We start from the raw sequence: 8132 nt of genomic DNA, 5'->3' as shown, positions 1-8132 counted from the left end.
ATCTATAGGGCGTATGGATAAAAAAAATGAGTATCCCAATGAATAATATTAGAATTTAATAGACTAAAACCTCACAATTATAATATTTGGAGAATTAAAAATTTAATAAAGTTATTTTTTTTTTTTGGTATGTATGCAAAGTTCATATGGTTCATATATATATATATATATATATATATATATATATATATAATATTATTTGATACCATTTTTTGACCTGTGCGTGAATATTGATTAGCAACGAAAATAATGTGTCTCAAGATATTCTGTCAAATAATATAAAATTAAAGTCATTTCCGACACAAAATTAAACCTGTACTACTAATTAGCATTTGCATTCTTCTTGAAAACAAAGAACCTGTTTTGTACATTTTCTGGGCAAATACATTTACAAATGGTAAAAAAAACTTTATAAAAAAATGGGAAAGAAGATAAACTATTTTTCTTTTAGAAAAAAACTTCTAGTAATTAAATTAAGCTAATTAATGAAATTCGATAACTATTATCTTAACCAGAAAGTTTCTATTAATTATAACACTTACTAATGCATTATAACCATAATTTTTATTTATTAATTCTTTAATATTCTTTTATGTGTTGAGCTTGCCGTTAAGCTAGTTTAGGATAAGAAGTTTAATGAAATATTTAAGTCATAAAACTCTATTACCTAATAAATAAGCGTCCTATTTATTTTTCATAAGCAAAAAATAATAAATAGATAAAAAAGAATAATAATTTTACATAAAATCATGATATATAAATCAGAGTGATTGTATATTTGGTTTGTATTGGTTTGAGTAAAGACAACAGTAAGCTTAAGACATCACCATGCATGTAGTTAGCTAGCTAAGACTTAGGATTGTGTTCATGTACTTAGTTCAAGGCCACTCATTTAATTGTGACACCAACGTAAGTAAATTAGACAAATTTAACTATGACAGCCTTTTTTGTTGTTTTTGTACTGGTTCAGTGATTGGCCACTGGCATGAACAATTTTTCTGTGGTCATATATAAGAAAAGGTTGCTTGTTATAGAATACTATGTGCTTTCCTTTTCTATCTTTTGTGACTCTCTGCTTTAGCTTTACTACGGAAATTCTTTTTCTGCAACAGCTAACCCTTCTGCTGAGTTAAAAAATGTCGTGATTTATTGCGTTTGTACCATGGAAACAAGGAAAATAATTCCAACTTTCACTTTTTTCATTTTATTTATTGTAATGGCTTTGTCGGTAAAACTTTAATTTTTCAGCTTTTTCTTTCAAGCTTTTAATTCTGAGTGCATCTTCTCATCAATTAACCCAATTGAACTTAGAATCCAATATATACTCAGCAACTAATATTAACGAAAAATTACGACTCTAATTGGGTATGAACATAAAGAAATCTCCTAAATGTATGGTTACAATGAGTTAGTCATTGAGAGTATAAAGTTGTCTTCGTAGTGAAAAAAAAAATATAGAAGGTCGTACGTTTGAATTATTGATTCTTACTAATAAAAAATTGACAACTAATAATTAATATTGACAAATAAGAAAATAATGAACTAGCCATTATTTAAGATCTTCCCATACTTATTCCAACAATAAAACACCAACAAGGTCCTCAGTTAGTTTATAGCAACCTTAGTAAATGTAAGGAAGGTGATTGAAATTGAGGTCACCCTCAATAGAGAAACAGTTGTTCAACCTAACTCTATATACTTTCTGAGCAGCATTCCCTTCCAAGCTTTCTTCAATTATGTTGATACATTCAGATAAAGAATACGAAGAAACAAATCAAGTTGGCCCTGCTTTGTGAACGGACAAGTTACATTCAGTTCAACCAACTTGTTCAAAGTTCTATCTTTTCTTTTACTTTCAAACATTTTTCATGATTTTATATGAACTTGTAGCTTTCAAGTAACGTGGGACATATAATAATGCACACCATTGGCCTCAATTGGTTCCACCCAAAGGGAAAACAAAAGGATTATTCTCAAGTACTGCACCACTTTAAAATTAGGTTATTTGTGCGTACTGTGGACCTGATCATTATGATATATATCAGTTTCTGTGGCCAGTAGTCACAATATTCAGTTTCGCATTACTAATCCCCCATATTTCATATATCTTCACCATATATATATGAATTGCTATTTTTTTCACATTTGGACTCAATCCTTTTAATTACATAGTGAGTTTTTTTATAGAAAAAACCGTTAACATCAGATTTGTGTTTTCAACATAAAAAGTAACCAGGAAGAATGTAAAATAATCCGTTAGCGGAGTTTCATTTTTTATTTCATTTGATACAGAAAAGTTTGGATAAGTTGAATTTTCGAAATTCACCAAAGTCAAGATATATGTCTTGAAGTTCAACGATCACTTGTAAATACTTATATAAATGATTCACTTACAAATCTTTACATGAATATCAAGTTTTAAACTCACCTTTTTTTTAGATATGAATTCAATTCTTATCGATTAGATTAATTATTTTTAAAAATAGAGTTTTAATTCAAACAAATTATTTTTTAATTAAAAATAATTACTTTGATTACTAATTTGGTTCTTACACAAGCTAGCACAATCTTTACATTTTAATTTTATTCTTAAAAGACTATTTATTTTAGCTCCTACTGTTTTATACGTTAGGGTCTAAAACAGATTATAAAAATAAACGTGTAGAAACTAAAATGAATAATTTTAGACTAAAATATGAAAATTGTTTCAAATCGATCTTTATTTAATGTATTAAACTCGTGAGCCTCTTATTTATATATATATATATATATATTTCTCCTTTACAAACGTGAAACATATTCTTAAAACTTCGATGAATAACACATATTAATGCATGCAACTAACTTACCTAAATTGAAAATCTTGCCTACCCGCCATAATATCTCCGTCTCTTTCTTCCTACTGCATTTGAAACAATGGAAAACCAGACGTCGAAAGAGAACTTGATTTTATCTTAACATTGTGCATTATTTAGAGGATTTGAGTGAATCTGAGAATAACAGTGTAAAATGGCTTTTGGGTCATGCAGCTAAAGGCATGTGTCATTTTCGCATTGGGCCACTTAACATGCCTGAACAAAGATCTTTTTACTTTTTAGGATAACGCAACACGTAAGTTAGTTTTCCATGACAAAAAGGGGATATAGAATTTAATTTCTTAAAAATCTTAATTGAATGCTTAGCTAGCAGTTATTATTTTTTTTCTTTCAAAGAAACTATTATTGATCGATTCCCACTTTCCTCCAGCGCCACTAAGACCTTTGTCTTCCGTTCCCACATGCTATCATCCAGAACATAGTGAAAAAGAAAATCATGTTGTTTTAGGCATGCATGATCAATGATTATAGATATATATCCTGTATATCATGGCCAACAATAATTGTTTGGGCATGCTTTACGTAAGTACTATATATGATATTGATACTACAATAAGCGTCTTAATTAAGCTTATCCAGATTTTTGGTCATGGTTTAATCTGAGTGTTTAGACAAATTAAGTCGCGTGGAAAACAATGATAAATGGTATAATTCAGAGTTTCAAACCATGATAAGTACAACTTAAAAACGGATGCAGCGACCAGCCAAGTTATCTTCAATGTGGGGAATTCTCTATGTGGTCCTTCAAAATATATACCTGCTCATGTGGCGTACAAACACTTTCTTTTCTTGGTTAAAAGACAACCCATTGCTATCAACGTCATTAACAGTTGTGCGTCGGTGCCTGCTCACTAATGATATGCTTTAGTTTATGCATTTTTTTTTCCCTTGGATAAGAGATATGAGTATCTCCCAATTCACAGGGATCACAAATTAATTTCACTCACGATATGTGACTACCGTTAATCTAAGAGAATTTTGCATATAGAAAAATTTGACACTACTAAAAAAACAAGCTTCAACAATGGTGTGATTCGATGACAATTTTATCAAAATCGTCATCATTAAAAATCTATTGATACATTTGTAAATATTAGTAAAATTACGATGACAGTTTTTTAAAAAACGACGTTGAAGTTGGAAATCAAAGATGTTTCTTGGGAGAACCGATGTTGAAATCACTCATTCAAACCGTCTTTGATAGCTAAGTGTTTTGACTTTGTTTACTCACTTATACTCATTAGGACCTTTCCTTTTCCCATTTCTTTGTGTGTCATCTGGGAGGTGGTGGAGCACGGGATCGATTCCATGAGGAGGTACTAGGGGGACAATGAGTTGCAACTCGAGCGAGTCAGTGTCTACTACAATTAAGTGACTTGCGGAAGGTTTGTGCCGAGGGTGATGCTCATGGATTTGGAGCCAATGACCATGGATAATGATAGATCTAGTCCCATGGTAAGATTTTCTAGCCTGATAACTTTGTCTTCCTCCAATCCGGTGCCAGAAACAACTAGGCCAAAGGTCACTACACCAAAGGTGCTGAGTTGATTGGCTCTATTCTCGATCTTGCGTTTCTGCTATTATTATTTCAATATGTGTGGTTATAATGGAAAATGCTTCAGTTATCCTAGTTTGTGATTTATGCTCTTATTGTTATATATTTGAGACATATAATTTCATTTTCACCACTCCAAGGATTAGTTGCTATATGTGTTTTTTGATTGACAAGGCACATGCTCTCAAGGTGTTTGAAGTATAATATTCCCTAGGATTATAATTTGGGAGTGAACTATGTAGACTTATTGTTTGTGATGAGTTGCATCCTTATTATTTGTTAGGTAGTATTACTATTGCTTATGCTCATTTCAATTGAAATGGAGTTTGTAATTTGATGCCCCCTAATCCACATATAGCCATAACATAGTTTCAATTTGAGAAATAAATAGGAAATTCTTTCTTTCCATATGAATAACTAGTATTTAAAAGTGGAGGAGGTAAAATTTTAATTTTCAATTTGTACATTATTGACAGGGAGAGTGTTGAAGCTGGCAAGTAATGTGGACCTTACTGATGAATCTCAATCCACCTTGGTTGATCCTTTGAAGTAATCTTCTACTTCCTTTTCAATCTATGGTTTCATAATTTTCTTAGAACTTGCTTGATTTATGTTTGCAAGACCATTTGAGTGGACAATGGATTTAAAAAAAACAAGGTTGTGGAAGCCCCCTAGATACACATACACACAAGTTGATGAAGTATTTGCTGCAAAAAAGCCTAGGTTCAAAATTTCATCTTGAAAGTAAAATGCAAAGGTTATTATGTTTTTGCCCAATTTATGACTCATTTAGTTTATTGAGTTGGAAAACTAGTAATCTGAAGAATCTATCAATTTTTTCAACATTGGAGGCTACAGGACAACAACGAAATTCATGGTTTGCTTCATAGTCTATATGTTTGCTTGATCCTATAGTTAAGTTTTCCCAATGTTGATCTTGTTCATTTGTTGCCAACTTGGAGAATTTTGTTGCTTCCTGTTAGGTCTGCAAAGATAGTGTATTACAATCTTGCCAAACATTTGAAAAGTGTAGTCAAGGAAAATTTCGTAGTGTTTCAGAGCTTTCATCAACTGCTGATACATCTTGTGGCATAGTTGTTATTGACCTGGTATACAATGATAGTGTCAGAACATTAATAATAATAATAAATTATAGGGAAAAGAATTAAGAGGACTAGCTACACTTGAGCCATCTAATGCTAATGACACGGTTGTTGATTTGGCTGAAGGACACAAAGATTTGATAACTGTTATAGAAAATTTCTTATCTAAATTTTTTTTACCTAGAAAGAAGGTCCCTTTGAATCTTACTCTAATGGACTAATGCTTTTATAGTTTTTATGAAAATCATTTGATTTTATGCTCAATGTTAATATAGAGTATTACACTACTAAAAAATGACATTTAAGAATGGTTTTTAAGGTCTTTTAACGATAATTTTTAAGGTCTTTTAACAACGGTTTATGACCATCATTGTAGCAGACATCATGGAATTCAATATATTCTACGACGGTTTCTAAACTGTCTTAGAAATGTACAATTTCTAAGACGGTTTTGTTTCAGAACCTTCTTAGAAATTGTTATTTTTAAAAAACTAAAAAAATGGATGCTTCTAAGACGATTCCTGAGAAAAATAGTCTTAGAAGCATAACTTTCTAAAACAATTTTTACGTGAAAACAGTTTTAGAATGTATTTTTTTAAAAAAATTTAAAAAATGATAATTTCATATGGATTCAAATGTTTATAAGAAAATGGGAACTTTATATGGATTCAAATGTTTCACGTGGAACAATGATCAATTTATATGGTTCATGTTCCTACATGATTTAGTTATCAATAGCATCTATAAGTATGTGTAGTTAGGTAGTAAAGGTTAAAAATTAAAGAGATGCAAAAGGATCAATTCTTTAATAGTAACATGATGTGCGACTTCAATTTTACCATAAAAATTGCTAGATAACCATACTACCCAACTAAAAAAATTCCATTAAATAATTCAAATTTAAATGAAATGCATACCTTATTTGCTCCAGCTATTATACTCTTAACTACTAGAATGATCTTTCATAAAAAAAAAAAATCCAAGCTTGAAGCTGAGTGTTAAGCCTATAGAATCATATAATTGCTAGAGGCATAAATAAATAACCTAACTAACTAAATCTTGACCAAGAAACGTTCAGACCTAACACACAATTACAAAGAGACATGTTATTGATGTCTATAGCAAGTTGATTGGCATTGACAACCACTTATCTAACATATATATATCAAGTTGAAGAATCTCAATTTTTAGACATATTAATCAGCAAAGAAATTCAGGAGAAGGAAAATTAAATAAATGGCAGGTCTAGTTATTCCTTGAATTTTGGTTTCCTTGAAAAAATTCATCTTCATGGTTTCACTGAAACTTAAACAAATGGGTTGAGAAGGAAAGAAATTCAGTTAATGCCCTTTCTCTACATTCTTAAATTTTCTAGTAATGTAAATAAATGAATGCTCACTAATGAACCATGAGTAAAGTGATGAATTTCTTTCTCCTTTGTTTGTACTTACATTGAGAAGTAAGTTGTGGTCATGATTTTTTAACATAGGAGTTACCAGAAAAGTATCCAATAAAAAAGTATATAGGTTTTGTTGCAATTGACACGATGAAGGATTTGATCGGAGCCTAAGGGGCCGCACCGGCGAGGCCAACATCAGCGACGGAAGTGAAGTTTTGGAGGCCGAGGATTTGTTCAAGGAAGTCATCGGCAAGAGCGTCCAAAGGGTTATTCGTCATGAGCACAGGTTTGAGTGTGGACTCGGGCGAGTTAGGGTTGAGTCGGGAGAACGAGTTGGGAACGCAGAAATTACATGAAGCAGAGAGTGAAATTCATGAGTTTTTGCTCGATTTCGTTTGGTTTTGGTTTTTTCTTTCTTCGGTTTTGCACTTACTACAGGGTAGTTAGGCTAGCTTCCGACTTTGTAGAAGGAGTGCAAATAGCTTTATCCTAATTACAAAAAAAGCTTCTTCTTTTGCTTAAGGGGCTTCATTTTTTGTGTGAAGGGGGAGAAAAATTGGGAACCCTAGTGCAAGAGAGTGAGAGGAAGAGTGTAGTGCAAGAGAGTAGATGGAGACATTTAAAAATTAAAAATACATTCACTTTTAAGATAGTTTTTACAATAAAAACTGTCTTAGAATGATAGTCTTTTAAGACAATCTTCGAGAAGTCATCTTGGAATGGCAGTTCCCAATACGATTTTCGTAAAACCGTCTTTGTTGAAAAATCTCGTATTTACAAAATTGTCACCGTCTTATATACTAAGACGGTTCTTGAGGAACTGTCATCGATTCGACGTTGTGGAAAACGTTTTTTTTTCTAGAAGTGTTATGAATTATTTACCAAATGTTGCTAAGCCAATTTAATTGGATTGTTGTTAGTATTAGATGCACTGGCTGGTAAAACATTTTTATCATATTGATCAGTTTGAGCTACATGATGGGAGTCCAGTTTCGTGTTATTTTAGAAATTCAGAATAAAAATATTGACATTTGATGTAATAATATAGGAGTTGATGGAACTAACGTATTTACCATGCATGCTATATAGTATGACTGACAAATATTTTTCAAGCTCTCAATATTTTCTTTATTTGGATGAACTAGCTAACATATTGCATATATAATTCCTTTTTCTATCTTAGTAAGTAGTAACCATGT

This window comes from Glycine max, chromosome 8 (assembly GCF_000004515.6).
Source record: "Glycine max cultivar Williams 82 chromosome 8, Glycine_max_v4.0, whole genome shotgun sequence".
NCBI lineage: Eukaryota > Viridiplantae > Streptophyta > Magnoliopsida > Fabales > Fabaceae > Glycine > Glycine max.
Note: the sequence above shows the minus strand (reverse complement) of the source record.